Source organism: Diabrotica undecimpunctata, chromosome 4, assembly GCF_040954645.1.
Source record: "Diabrotica undecimpunctata isolate CICGRU chromosome 4, icDiaUnde3, whole genome shotgun sequence".
Classification (NCBI taxonomy): domain Eukaryota; kingdom Metazoa; phylum Arthropoda; class Insecta; order Coleoptera; family Chrysomelidae; genus Diabrotica; species Diabrotica undecimpunctata.
Window position 1 is genome coordinate 110,281,806 of NC_092806.1, and position 15,461 is coordinate 110,297,266.

Here is a 15,461-nt window from a genome sequence, read left to right on the forward strand (position 1 = left end):
TCTGATTACGAGATTGGTAGCTACGAAAATAAATGAGCTTTTATTTGTTTGGGAACCTGATGCAAACACATACTTAGCTTTTTAATTTATGAAATCCACCGATCGGGCTTTAGGCTAATTGGTCTTAAATGTAGTATCTATCGAAATAGGAAACTTCAGTTATTCGACTAAAAATGAACCTCTTTATTTAAATTAATGACATTTCTTTTCCTGGCATTTATATACTAAATGTAGTTCACTACGATAGTGCAGGGTTCTCGTTCAACGTTGGAGAATAAAAGAAAGGATATCGGCTACTTTATCCTTATATTGAAAAAGTTTTGTGTATTAATTCATACACATCATCAGTTCATTTACAAATTAATTAAAATAAGCAAATATCCATAAAAAAAACTTTGCACGCGGTTTACCTTACAAAAGATATGGAAGTAAAAAAAATAGCTTAGCTTATGAGCGTATAGATAATAATACAACACGTTCAGTTTTAAGTAAGGAAAAACAGAACTAAGTCAGTGTTATAAAAAATGTATATAAGTTTATACAACAACAACACTAAGAAACATCCATTCATAGGCAAGTTATAGATCAGTGTCTTCGTTGATACTAAGAATATGACATATTTCGTCTTTATTAGGTAGTGTCAGAATCTTCTTTCTTCTAGGAAATATAATTATATTGAACTTGAAAAAAATATATAGTACAGTAAAACCTCGATATAACGGACCTTTATTTAACGGACTTCGCATATAACGGACAAAAACTCCGGTCAAATGTAAAAAAAAAATAAACACATACTGTTAATATTACACATGCGTCTCATATATGTAACCAATATGGCATAAAAAAGCAAACTTTCGGACATAAAAAAAACAAATTTGCATTCATGTGTGATGTAGGAGAGCATAGCAATCTTGGAACACGAATGAATGTGGGATCCTGGTCCGAGCAGTCGAATTGAAATTTGCTGCAATTAAATTAGCAAATCATATGAACATACCATTCAGAGCAAGTGATGGATGGCTCTGGCGCTTTCGTAAAAGGCACGGAATCATGAATAAAAGAATTTAGGGTGAAGCTTCAACTGCACCAAAAGAAGAAACAGAACCTTTTAGGCAAAAATTAGTATCAAATATAGCAAGTAAGTAACGAAATGCTATTAGAATCTCAGATTTACAATGTTGAAGAAACTGGTTTGTTATGGAGTACTTTGCCTGAAAGCGCACAAGCCTCCAAATATGAAAAATCGGATTCTGGAAGAAAAATCAGCAAGGACAGGATCTTGGCACTGCTTTGTGCTAACGCTGATGGATCGCATAGATTGACACCTGTAGTGGTTGGCAAATCTCGCAAACCTAGAGTTTTAAAAGACATAATGCATCATATGCCCCTTTCATACTATAGCTCTAAGAAGGCATGGTTCACCTCAGATATTTTCAAAAATTGGTTTTTCAAAGAAATTGTACCTTCAGTGAGAAAATTTCAAGAGAAGAAATTGGGAATACCGTCAGAAGAGGTGAAATGTTTATTGCTTTTAGACAACGCTCCTGCTCACCCCTCTGAAAATATTCTACGTTCAGAAGATGGAAACTTCAGGTGTATGTTTTTGCCAAAAAATACAACATCGCTTATTTAACCCATGGATCTGGGAATAATTTTGGCAGCCAAACGAATATATCGCAGAAAGTTTTTAGACGAAATAATGGTTGTATTGTAGGATGGATATAATGCAGAAGATACAAGAGCGCAACGTACTTTGCAAAACTTAAGGTCTTACAATTTAAAATCAACAATTTTTAATTTTGCTGAAGCATGGGAGGAGGTGAAAGAGCAAACATTAAAAAATGGTTGGAAGAATTTGTTTGATGGCCAAGATGCAGACATAGATTTAGAAGGGTTGAAAGTTACTAATTTCTGTAGGACAATACATAATAATGCCGGAGAACATGTAGCTGAGGAAGATGTTTTACAATCGCTAGAAGTAGATGAAGGTGACCCTGGATATAACATCATGACTGAAAGTAAAATAGCAGATGAAGTTATGAACCTTAAAAATGAGGACGGAAGTAAAGATAGCAAACAAGACGACAAAACAAGACTGTTAAAAATGAAGTTATCAGAGGTAAGATCGCATCTCGACGATCTAACAACATTGATTGATTATACATCCAATAGTTAAACTGTTTTTAGGGAGTTGATCATAGAAAAACAGCAAACATGGAAAGTGCAAACGAAACTTGTTCAAAACGGGATTACCAACAGCAAGCGCGTCGATATCCACAGCAACGTCACTTCACGTCGAATGTCCGAAGACAATTACTTAAATAGAATTTTGTTTGTATGTTGTATTTTTTATATATATCTAATTACAGTGTACATATATATTTTCAAAAAAAAGTATTTTGATTTATTTTAACCATATTTTTATATAACGGACTTTCGGCTTTAACGGACACCCCCTCCCCCAAGTAGTCCGTTATATCGAGGTTATACTGTACCTATATATAAATAATTTAATAAAATACGGACCTGGAGATGCGATATTATTCATATCTTAGGAATTAGTGTTTGTTATATGAATAATCAAATAGCTCCAAATACTCTTAATCCTTATACAATAGAGAGAAGTTAAAAGGACATACCTTTCAAAGGACTTAAAAGGGTTTTCTGAATTTTGAAAGAAAGGACTTTCAATTTTATTTTATTTGGCTGTTTCTTCAGTTAACGTCAAGCGACTCAGGTATCCGTTATTAATAATAAAAACAATCATGTCTTTCATCATTCCCAATATTTTGGTAATTTCAACGAGGTTACAACCTCTCTTGTAATTCATTAGTTATCAAGACACATAAAATCATCAATTATAACTGTAGGAAAATAAATGTGTGTCTATTTGTTTTGAAATATGCCACAAATGTAGGATTTCGTTTTTATTTATTAATGTCAAACGAAATTGCTATTTCAATTTTCCGAAATAGAATCAATTAAATTAATATAAATCAGTCGATGATGTCTATTTATATAAATTAAATGGCACAACGAAATAATGTGTGCGTTAGTATGTTTCTCTTTTTCAAAAAATGAAAACAAACATTTATCGCGCATTAATTAGTTTAATGGAAAATTTTTTAAGGAAATTCATCCAACTGGAATAGCTTAGTTTGGCTGTAACATTCAGATTCCTATAAATCAGTAAAAGTTTCTAATTCATTGGCAAAAAACGCAAATGAGGAAATAGTATCTATTGAAAGTACAAACTTTCTTCTGATACTTCGTTCATTTAAGATTGAACATATGACTTTTAATTATGCCTCATGTTCATTTCCTGTCCTATATGACCATCCAATGTCCTTGGGCTCATTAATTACTTATTTGGTACTCCTTCTTAGACATTCGTCCCATACTTCTCCTAGTTATTCCTGGCCTTCGTCAAGCTACATGCTCTAACTTAAATAAATTCAGGCTGCACGATAATATTACTATTTACATGAAGTCTGCAGGTCTCAGGTAGAATTAAAAGACTAATCTTACAAACTCAAGCTTTACAATGGTATACATTTTCTGAAATAAGTAGGATTTAGGATTTGCTACAATTGCCAAGAATTCATTAAAAATATTGATGGAAACTTTTTAAGAAAATTTATACTACTGGAATATCTCAGTTTTGCATCAACTTTCAGATTTCTATAAATTGATCAAAGTTTTCACAACATGGACCAACAACCACAACTGAGGAAACAGTTTTAATTGACAATAAGAACTATCAACTGAATCGTTCAGAGAGATCAAATGAAAATAATCCACCCAGACGAACCCTAATAGCGGCACCAGTAGGAAATTGGAGTAGGGGTAGACCGATACTGAGATGGAGCGATGGTGTGTATGAGGACGCGAGGAAGATAGGCGCAGCAAACTGTCAACGGCCGGCAAAGAACAGAAACGATTGGCGAAAAAGACTGGGGAAGATCGAGGGTTAACTATGGCTGTAACGCCACTTATGATAATCATCTGAATCGTTCATTCGATGTTGAACATATGACTTTTTCTAATGCACTTTGATATATCTCCTATCTGATCCTTCTTATTTGTAGATGTAAAAAAATACAGCGTATGATAGTGTCTTGATGACTAAAATATGGGGAGCGATGAAAAAAGAAAATAACATATATAGAATCAATAAAAGCTGTTAAAACAACCTACAACGCCTCACCAAAAAACATTCTTCTTCTTCTTCTAGTGCCGTCTCCCACTAATGAAGTTTGGCTATAACAATTGCAAATTCGTCTCTATCTTCTGCTTTTCATAAGAGCGTCTGTGTGTTTAAACCGGTCCAGTCGCGAATATTTTACAGCCAGGATATTTGTCGTCTACCAGGACCCCTTTTTCCTTCGATTTTACCCTTCATAATTAGCTGCAACAACTCGTACTTATCATTTCTAAGTATGTGCCCAAATATGCTGTCTTTCGCCTTTTAATGGTGGTCAAAAGTATTCTGTCTCTTCCCATTCTGTGCAACACCATTTCGTTCGTAACATGATCGGTCCATGGTATCTTCAAAATTCTCCTAAGAAGCCACATCTCCAAAGCTTCCAGTTTTCTCATTAAGTCAACACAAAGAACATTAAACAGGGAAATAAAGTAAGCAAAGGATCCAGAGTAACAAAAGATCTTAAACAACGTTGCTGTTTATCATTTCCGTCTTTTATTTTTTTTCTTCTTTAGTTTTGCAATCTTTTATGGATAACTTCTTCTTTTTGCATCTCAAGGTCTCCATTTTCTGATTTTTGTATTAAATCTGTCATCTTTTAGTCTTGCAATGTGTTCTCTGTAATCCCATTTTAGCTTTGTGATTATTTCTATTACATCAGTTATTTTTGTTCTCTCTCTTAGAGTTATTCATTTCTAAGTCTCTTTATCAGAGTAACTTCTACCATTTTCCCTCCATTTTCCTTCGATGTTGCTTACTATTTGTTTTGTTAGTGTCCCAGTTTGCGCACCATATGTTATTACTGGCAATACACATTGATCGAACAGTCGTGTTCTCAAATGGGGAATTTTCTCCCTTTTAAAAACTGCACCCTGCCCTAAAAAGCATAATCACTTCAAAAACCCCTTAAAGAAAAAAATATAAAAATGTTCCAAGCTAAAGAAACGGACTTCTGGAGAAGAGCAGCAGGTAAGTCAAAGATGGAGAGGGTGACAAATACAAGAATCAGAGAGATCATGAAAGTAAGGTCATCACATAATAACCGATGAAACAAAAGACAGTTAGTCTGCTTCGTTCATGTACAAAGAATGTGCAGTACAATACTTTACAAACATATTATCATAGAATGGAAGATGTCCACTAAGCCAACTGGCTGCAGTACGACTGGTTTATAACAGCCGGCTTCCATGAAAAAAGTCTGGATTACTTTGATTTGACATAACTGTGGTTGCATAAGTAGTGCTTATATATTGCCTCCTAGAAGAAAGTGCAAGTTCTTCAGTTGGATTCGAAAGGTGGTGTGCACCTACTCCGGTTTCTGGGAATTCGAAGAAATTTTTATGATGATTTTTAACTAATTCTAAAAAGGAGGTAATCAAGTCTATACCACGGTTTCAAAGAAACTCGGTTTTACTCGAGGCTCGTTGGTGCTGATAGACTAGCGAGGAAAACAGTGGTATTTTAATGGGATTTGCAATAATATGTCTTGCTCTGACTCCGAAGTTTCCTGTTGTCTCCCAATAGAATACCGCAAAACAATGAAAAAGAAGCCTAGAAAAACGCCCTAGGGTTTGGGTTAAAAATTAGAGAGAAAAAAAGGAGAGAATTGTCTCATACCCATTTAATTCAAAAATTGTTAGCAGAACTACTTGATTGCAGAAATTATCTAAGAATCTATTATAAATCTAAATGATTCGCCTTTTTAGCAACCCGTAAAATTTTAATCTGTTATTATAACATAGTAATAAATATTGTTGTAATATTAATTTCCATGGATTATGTTATGAACTGTCATATTTTTTATTATTTGTATCCCTCTGTCTTGAGGCTAAACCAACAAAATGATTACAGTTGCAAAAACTGCAGAGCTAAAGGCCTTATTGCAGAGAAGAACATTCAATTAAGTGTCCAACAATTTTGTAAGGTAATTTCTATTAATCTATGTTTTTTTTGCATATTCGATATATGTCCAATATTCTGCACCATCGAAATTATTAGTAATCTGCCGAATAATGTGAGTCATATTCTGCACAGTTCGATAATTATTAAGATCCAGATTGAAACCGCCGCGGGATATTGAAAAGTAGTACCAGAAGTACCGTGTTAATGTCGGCTGATGTAATATGGATAATGAATGCTTTTTCTGTTTTACAAGCTCTATAACGTTATCCATATCGCGACATATAATTTGTTAATATAAAAGAACAAAACTGTGTTATTATTCTTTATTTTTTGCAAACTGTTAATCTGATCTCTCGTTGAAACCAGCAGTTAACCTGGTATTTTTCGAAAATGGATTATTATTATCAATTTTGCAAAACAAGCCGCGTGGAATTCATTTACCAGTTTTATGTTTTATTAATTATTAGGTTACAGTAAAGAATAAATATTTTTGATTATTATTGTTTTAAAGTAACTAATAATATAACTTAAGAAACACACTTTAATTTCCTGCTTTCATTTTCTGTAAAATTAAGTTATCTTATCGTCTTGAAATAAGTAAAAGTACAGAATGTAATGGTCTAGATAGATAATAAAAAATAGAACTCTTTATCTTTTAGAATTCTATTTTTGGAAAAACTTTTAACATATGTTTTCTCAACAAAGGTTATTCTAGTATATTTTTTTTCTTTTCTAATAATATTTTAACATAGAGGCATGCTTGGGATTCTAGTACTCTTACAGAAGCACCGAGATACTCGAGGTATTTCAGTAATGCTTATCCAGTGCTTAAAGAAGGAATCTCAAGACCATGAACATATGAACAAGCAAGATGTTGATAAGGTAGTCATACCACGGAAACTTCAATTTCCGTCTCGAAGGAGAACTGTGATACAGGATGTTAAACAAACTGTATCCGCCAAGAGAACTCACGACGAGAAAATTATAAAAAGAGCAAACCAGAAATTTCATGTCAAAAGATTGTGTTGCCCTCCTAGACACGGTGGCGGCTTAGTTAAATTATAAATTGAAAAATGGAGTAGAAGCTGTTAAGGCAGAAGAACTTCCCAAATCATAGCTTGTGCTGGCACACCGTTCAGAGAACTAAAGTGTTGACCTTAAAGTTACATTAAACATCAAGAACTGAGGAGTGCTGGGCAATCCTGGTTCCTAAGCCGATCGCCGAAGAAGAACTACGTGTCGACAAAAAGTCTGAAGAAGGATTGAATAGGCTACAATGGCAGCCCTAAAACCAGGTTCGTCGACCTAATTTTATGCAGTTAGCTGAGGATACCAAGGAAATAAATGTCTATGATAATCAATTCTACACAATAAACACTAAAGTTGAAACGCATATAATCTGTTGATCTGACTGTTTTGACAGAAGGAATTCATAAAATCCCCAAAAGGAAGTTGATAGTTTTTATCTAGAGCACGGTACTTCTTGCTTTATTTTAATTAAAGGACGGGGTTAGGTACACGATCAAATGCCAGATCAAATGTACAAGTACATTCCTGCATGACACTAGAAGAACACGAAGAAGATGTAGCTTCTTAGTGTATGAGATGACCGAAAATACATAGCCTGGTATATTAGCGTATATTATTTTGATAAATTTAAAAGTATCTCAAATAAGAAAAATTAATATTTACTGTATACAAAGCAAACATTTAGTTAAATTTACAAACAAATATTGAGGTTATTTAAATAAAAACTATCGACTCTAGCGTCAAAAACAGGAAAGCTTGGGGACTGTCTTCGTATGATCGCTAGTGACACGCTTCCATTGTCTGTTAAATGGTTTGGGCATCACATGAATGGAGGTAGCAGTTTACTCCATTAGGTCTGCAAATAAACCGTGTCCTGATGTGAATGTACACCAGGTTTAAAGTGGTGTTTAGGCCAGGTTTAAGTTAAATCCAAGATATTGGATTGGGATTCAGGCGGTTCATCGATCCATTTGTTAGTTATGTTGAATTTGGAAGTAGTTTTTAAAGATTTTCTAGAACTTAGTCGATTTTTGCTTGCGTCTTCAGCACAATTGTGTATTAATAGTGTTCTGTGGTTGATAATTTTTTTGTACTAACTTTTTAGTTGACGAAAGTCTGGTGTTGGAATGCCGCTTAGCATTGGAATTGGTGGGTGAATGGTGATTGATATGGATTTAATTGCTCCATCTTGCTCCACCTGTAAGTTCTTCAACTTTCGTATGTACATTGTGACAGTCTCAATTTTTTCGCATCTTTCCACAACTTCTTTTTCTTTCGCTTCTCTGATTTTCCTTCGTGTTGTTATATTTATGTGCTTTATCTGTTCGGGTCATTTTTGGCTTTCTTCTTTCTCATCATATTCGGAATCTCATCTGTCAACCATGTTTTTCTTGATTAATTTATCTGCTTTTAAGCGTTTTTCCTTTACCTTTTCATCTATTTCTGTAATATGATCTTTTTTTCTTCGTTTAATTCATCTCTGTCCGCAGTATCACTTGCTCGTTTATCGTGACTTAATATATTAAGGTTTTTTAGTTGAGATAGATGCGTTTTGTTATAATTATCAATAAATACATTGCTCTGGATTTCTTGCAAAGCCACCTTCAAAATTAATTAAAAATGTAAAATCTCAAAATATATTTTGAAAATTAAGTTGGTTCAAAACTTAATAAAAAGCTTGATTTCTGAAAGATGAAGTTTTTCTTTATCTATATTAAATGGATATTATATTATTATAGTATCTGATCTAATAAATAGAAAAATAACTTTTAATTTAAGAAGTACTCACCCCGGTATAATCCAGCTGAAACAATCACGACTCCTTCAGAAAATCTGTTAAAAGAAACAGGCTGGATTTCATATCCCATTAAAAAACAAATGCTTATTCCAAATGACCCAATACTCATAAATCAACATAAAGCCAAATTTCGTCCAGCGAGAAAAAATGTAAAGTGATACCCGACCATATGGAATCTACAATAGATATGTGAGTGCATGGATGGATGACTAGAAAACGAAGTTCGGATTTTTGGTTGAAACAAAAGACAACACACATCTGGTTACCATTTATAAACACCGGGTTTCGAGTTTTACATTTTCAAAAGTGGTCCACATCCGTTAAACGTAAAATTTTGTAAGTCATTTTCGATAGGCAGATGTTGACAGCGGTATTGGAAGTGTAACTCTGTCATAAAATCCTAATTTATTAGCTTTTTTGATAAGAGGAAATATGCAATAGATGAAAAGACGTTTGTGCGGTATATATTTGCCGAATTTTATTGCATGGTTGATTAAACATTAATAATTCATGACCAACATAATTTTTTAATCATTTTTTTTCTAATTTTTATATGAATCCGAAAATACCATAAGTTTTTCTGTCTTCTACCATTTCCACAAACCATGTTTACACAAAAGAGGAAGAATATTTTGAAATACAGCTTATGGTTTCTCAAATAGATAGCAGACAGAACTGAAGTTACAGCTGAAATAAATAATATATTGATTGTAGAAATTAAATAAATACATAAATATAGCCAAACATATAAAAAAGAAAGGAATAACGCCAGCTTTTAGAACAAACAGCAACTTAGGCAAATATATTAAGAACAACAAGAGCCAAAAGAAAAAGCAATTACACAGCGGTGTATACAAACTTAAATATTGCGACTACCCAAAAACTTACATCGGTCAAACTGGTAGAACTTTTATGAAACGTATAGCAGAACATAAAAGGGCTTTTAATAATAGAAAAGCAGACTCTACGTACGCACTTTACCTTCTAGATCATAATCATTCTTTTAATGGAGGCCTTAATCTATCTCTATTAGAATCTATCAAAATCAACAAATTAAAAAACACAGACATAATTCTGAATGACCAACTTGGGACAAACAGTTCCCCCCTCCTCAACTTATTCAGTTAAAGACTATAAAGTGTAAACAAATACCAAAAATAGATCACTTGAAAAAGGCAGTCTGGCCGAAGCCCGAATCAGCTATAGTGATAATAATTTAAAATAAATTTTGTGTAAGTGTTGAAAACAAAAGTTTACAGTGTTGATAAAATTAATTTCCATCAAGTAACGGTCGAATCCATCACTTAATTAATTAAATATTACACAAACAATATAAATTGTTTTCAATCTTTTTCTTGTAGATTTTTTCATGTATGCCATTTAATCTTTTTTCTTATTCAGCAGCCGGTAGAAGCAAGTGACTGTTAGGAAGAGAGCACAGATAATTGCATCGACCGGAAAGTAACTGTTGTAATAGTGTACCTTCCAAACGATAATATAGTTATTGTGGAACGTTTCTTGAAGAAACAACTTCTTGGAATTATTCGTCACCAACATGATTACAAGTGTTAAAATTGAGGGTTTTTACAAAGTATAAATCTTTCTAATATCTTCCCAATTCGACAGATTTGGACTCTTTCAACTTCTACATCATCAAATTTGAAAAAATGCGAAACTTGGGAGATCTTCTAGAAAAGCAATCTAAAATAAGAATCCAATTATTTATGAAACATTGAATAAAGTGGTCGAAAAAAGTTGAGTTTTTATTGTTTGAAAGGTACAATAATTGAAAAAATTACTTTGGAATACACAAAACACTTAGCCATTACTTTTTTATCAGACGCAACTCGTTTTACTTTGTTTGATGCCGATTAATCCCTGCTTGGACTTTTGTTTTTATTTAAAGGTAAATTTGTTACCCATATCGAATATTTCATAAGACAAGCTGACTTTTGAAAGGGCCAATCTCCTAGCAAATAACTTACGGCGTTCACTCTTTGAAAAATCGTTTTCTTCGTTTTTTACGAAAGTTTAAATTCACATATATCGCATCACATTATTTATGTAGCTACTACTACCTACTGTTGAATATAGGTCTTTTCTAAGCTCTTCAATGTCTCTCGATTCTGGGCTGTGATCATACAGTTTCCAGCAATTCTTTTTATCACGTTGCTCCAACGCTGGTGGTCGACTTATGCTACGTTTGTGTGCTCGTCGTGGTCGCCATTCTAATATTCTTCTAGTTTATCTGTCATTCGATGTTCTCGTCACATGACGTGCTTATCTCTATTTCATTGAAGTTACATGTTTTACTATGTCTTTGACTTTTAATTTTTGTCTGATGGTGTTATTGAGTATTCTGTTGTTTAATGATTTGTAAAGCTTAACATTTACTAGACCTTAATAAGACTGGTTTTAATATATGGGGCTGAAACATGGACTTTATCCCAAAACGACGAGGGACTACTTGTATCTTTGGGAGAAAAATAATTCGAATTGTTTATGTGACCGTAAATGTAAATGGACTATGGCGTCGAAGATGTCACTTTGAAATATACCAGCTATACATATATCCAGATATTGTGAAATTTATTAAGTTGCAGTAGCTAAAACTGTTTGAAAACATTGTTAGGCATTTCGATAATGGGTACAGGAAGAGATTAACATTCTCAAACCCAGAGGATAGAAGAAGTAGAGGACGACCGAGTAGAAGATGGATGTGGGAGAAGACCCTAAGATTTGAAGGGTCAGAAGATGAAGGGAAGTTACTATGGATCGACGGAGAGGCGACTTCTTTGCGAGTAGACCAAGATCCACAAATTATTGTCGAGCCAATTATGATGATGAAGCATGACTTTTTCCATGGTTCTCCGGGCTACTCCGCTATCTTTTTTTTTATAACAGTCTCTAAACATTAATGTCTCCGCTCCGTGTGTCTTTACCGGTAACACGCATTATTCATATATTTTGGTTTCAGATGTATGGGTATATTATTCTTAAATACCCCCCGCAATTTTCCCAAAGCAGCCCAACCCAAATCTATTCTGCGTTGTATCTCACGGACAGGACCAGAAAAATTTGCAATTCGTGACAAGCACTGAACACTTCAAATGGATGCACTAAAACAGTAATCGAAGAATGAATCATAAAAGGGAAAAAATAATGGGCGTTCAAATCTCAGTACTCTGGGCAAAAACTATCTCTAAACAGAAAATGATACAGCTATATAACAGCATTTTAAAAGCGTTGCATTTTACGGATGCGAAACATAGCAAATCATTAAGAAAACGGAACAAATACTCTCTGTTTTGGAAATGAATTTTGGGCTCAGATCAGCAGGTACATCCAGAATGATACACGTAATAAATGAAAGAATAAGACAAATCATGGACAGAACAACCACCATCATAGAAAAAATACAGCAAAAACAGCTTATTTGGTATAGACACGTAGGTACAGAGAATGTCAGACCAGCACCTACCGAAGGTAATATTGGATTGGCAACCACCTGAGCAAATAAAAAACAAGGAAGACCGAAAACAACACTGCTATGTGGAGTCCAAAAGGCAATGTCAGAGAAAGATCTAAGACCAGGAGACTGGGACGATAGAACCGGGCTTTCTAGCATTATATTTACGACAATCTTCGTCTTTTAGCTTTATTATTTATTTATCTCTAAACGATCTTCCAGATCTGCCTCTGTTTATTCTTCTTGTTGGCACAAATTAATCACTATTTACATTTGATAAATTTACTCGACCTACCCCAAAATATGGTCGGCCCATTCCGATAGTGCGTTTCCCCTGGAATATCGAGGGTTTAGTTTAGTTTGTTGTACACCACCAGTGTTAGTGGTAAAAATTTTAGTAAGTTGAGTAATTTATACAACGATAAAAATTCTAACAGAACTTCTTTAGACCACTCCATAGTAAAATTACCACGACTCTGACCGTCAGGAGGGTTAGAGGGGTAGGTACATGCGGTGCATCAGCTTCCGACCGTTTTTTAAACTGTGTTGATTTACCAACAAATGACAGGACTGCATGCGTTGACCATAAACAGACAGTTGACCCCAAGTTGCATTGGTTTCTGTCTTTTTCTACTACGTATTTTCTATTTCTCTTCGCCAACTGTGAACCGATGAAGAAAGCCGCTCAAAGTTCTGTGAGATCTCGGCGTTATCATTCTCATTTTCGCTACATACATTCATTTTTATTTTTAACTTCTTATCATTAAATTCTGTACCTACATTATAGCTCGTTGTACGACAGTATTTGTAACATATTTTTCTGTTACACTTTTGTTTACCGTATTCTGTAGTACCGATCTCAGATACTTTAGTATTACTTTTCACAACCATTTGACCATCCAAAATTATTATCTTAATTGTAATAGTAATTATATCATTTTCTTCAAGAGAAGAATCTATATAGTGTATCAACTACCCGTTTGATATTAATTTTTCTATTATTCTTAGCTTTAGGTTTAACATAAATATAGTTTTACATAAACTCGTATATAATTAAAGTAACAGCGTGACAAAAAATGCATGATGCAACAAACAAGTAAATTTATAAATTAAAAAGGTGTGCTTATAAATCCTGTTTTTGTAGGACAAAAACATCGTTTTTGCAGGAAAGGGAAAGAACCCTGTGACCCATACCGACATGATTTTAAAATCCTCAACGTGAAAATCGGATCTCCGAATTTCTCACTCTCCCCTACCTTCAAGTTGCATTTCTAAAAACCAGGTCGATCATTTGCCAGTTCACCCACACATGTGGTCTGTTAGTTTCGTATGCCATTAAGTCCGGCAGTCGAAGTCGAGTGCCTAATCTTTGAGTTAAAACAGATGTTGCACTTCGCATAAAACAAAGCCTTCCTTTCTTATATTTCTGTGTGTTGCATTTGTGTACATATGTGTGCTTTCCTAAGCTGAACCACTTGACTATCTCTTTCTGTATCTGACGATTTTGTTTTCTTCATTTAGGAAAACTTGGAAGTAAACAAAGAAATTAAACAAAAAAACCAAGTGTGAAAAAACTAAAATTCTATATACAATACAAAGTAGGATTACAAATGAGTTTTAAAAGATGGAAGCTAAATAAAACAATAATTATTATTAACTTAGATTGAAGTAAAAAATATCTGTTTTAAAATGGTACGTATTTAAAAAATGAAATTTTCCAGGCGGATTAAAATTTAATTATGACGTTTTCGGTTTTATTAGACCATCATCAGTCAAAACATAGTCAAAAATTGAAACTAACCACTTAAAAAGGTGTAATAACCTTTGGATTACATTTAAATTGTGTTAAAAATTAAAAATGAAGCGACATGAGGTCGACAATACGTTGACATCACGCCTCTAGATATATATGTCAAAGAGGTGGCGTTGGTGACAAAGATGCGACTGCGTTCAGCTGGTGTAAACCTTGATGTACGAATGGGACAACTGAGAACTCACTTCTGGCAAGGAGAGCTGGATGCGCTACCCCTGCTACAGGCAGGCTGCGACTTAATTAAACCAAAGGTTTGTCTTTTGACAATTCCTACGAAATCGAGACAGTATAGGGAGACAAACGTGGCAAATACATATTGCATATACACGATGACTCCAAAATGAAAAATGAAAGAAGGCTTAGGATGCCGGCTATACTCCAGATCACTGAACCTAAGAATAAAGTAAGGTATGGGCAAAAGTGCCAGCATAGTTCAGACAGAACTGGTTGGTATCTCCATAGCCGCAAAAGAGATAATCCAAAAAGGTATAGCCGGGAAAATAGAAATCTGCACAGGTAGCAGACAAGCGCTACTAACCTTAAATAGACCATGTGTTACATCAGGGTTAGTAATGGAGTGTCATGAGTCACTAACTCAAGCTTCGGATGGTAAAACCAACATACTGAGGTGGGTTAAAGGACACAATAGGAATAAAGGCAACCGCATTGCTAACCAATTTTCTAGGAAAGCGGCAGGCCAAAGTCTCTAAGGACCTGAGGATCTTTTTGGTTGGTCAACTATAACAATCGCAGAAATTGTTAAATGTCACTCCCATACGCAAATCATGAAAAGATGGGAAGAAGGGTGTAGACTTGCCAGAGTAACATAAAGTAAGCTTAAAAAGTCAGTATCAAAGAAGTACTTGGGAATGATCAGGAAAAACCTATGCTTGAGAATTGGTTTTTTAACTGGTCATTGTCAACTAAGCAAACACCTCCACAAACTGGTGCTAGTAGGCATGCAGGAAGTTTGAACGAGAAGACGAAACTGTAGAGCATGTCCTATGTGAATGTCCGGAGTTATCGGAAACGGAGACTACGTCTGAGTCTTACCGAAGATACTAGTCAACTCAGTTGGCTGATATCGCGTAATTCCAACAAAAAATTACATAAAATATATCGACAAAGATCGTCACGTGTAAAACGATAAATGCCGATACAGCCGTAAAGCAACCTTCCAACATCTTATTGAGTGTTGCAAGCCATTTCCTGCATCTGAAGTGACTCGGTGGGAAAGATATTCCGT

The 15,461-nt window shown here is 34.3% G+C and overlaps 1 protein-coding gene across 2 annotated transcripts in view; it reads right to left on the reverse strand.

Moving 5' to 3' along the window:
• The window catches only part of Sox102F (transcription factor Sox102F), a 445,538-nt gene that overhangs the window by 361,122 nt on the left and 68,955 nt on the right, over positions 1-15,461 (reverse strand). Inside the window, exon 1 of one of the 2 annotated variants that reach the window (XM_072530011.1) lies at positions 8,925-8,933. The exons of the other annotated variant lie outside the window; for it this stretch is intronic. The gene's annotated coding sequence lies outside the window, so the exon portion shown is untranslated. Of the gene's footprint in view, positions 1-8,924; positions 8,934-15,461 lie in introns of those variants that run through there. 2 annotated transcript variants of the gene reach the window in all.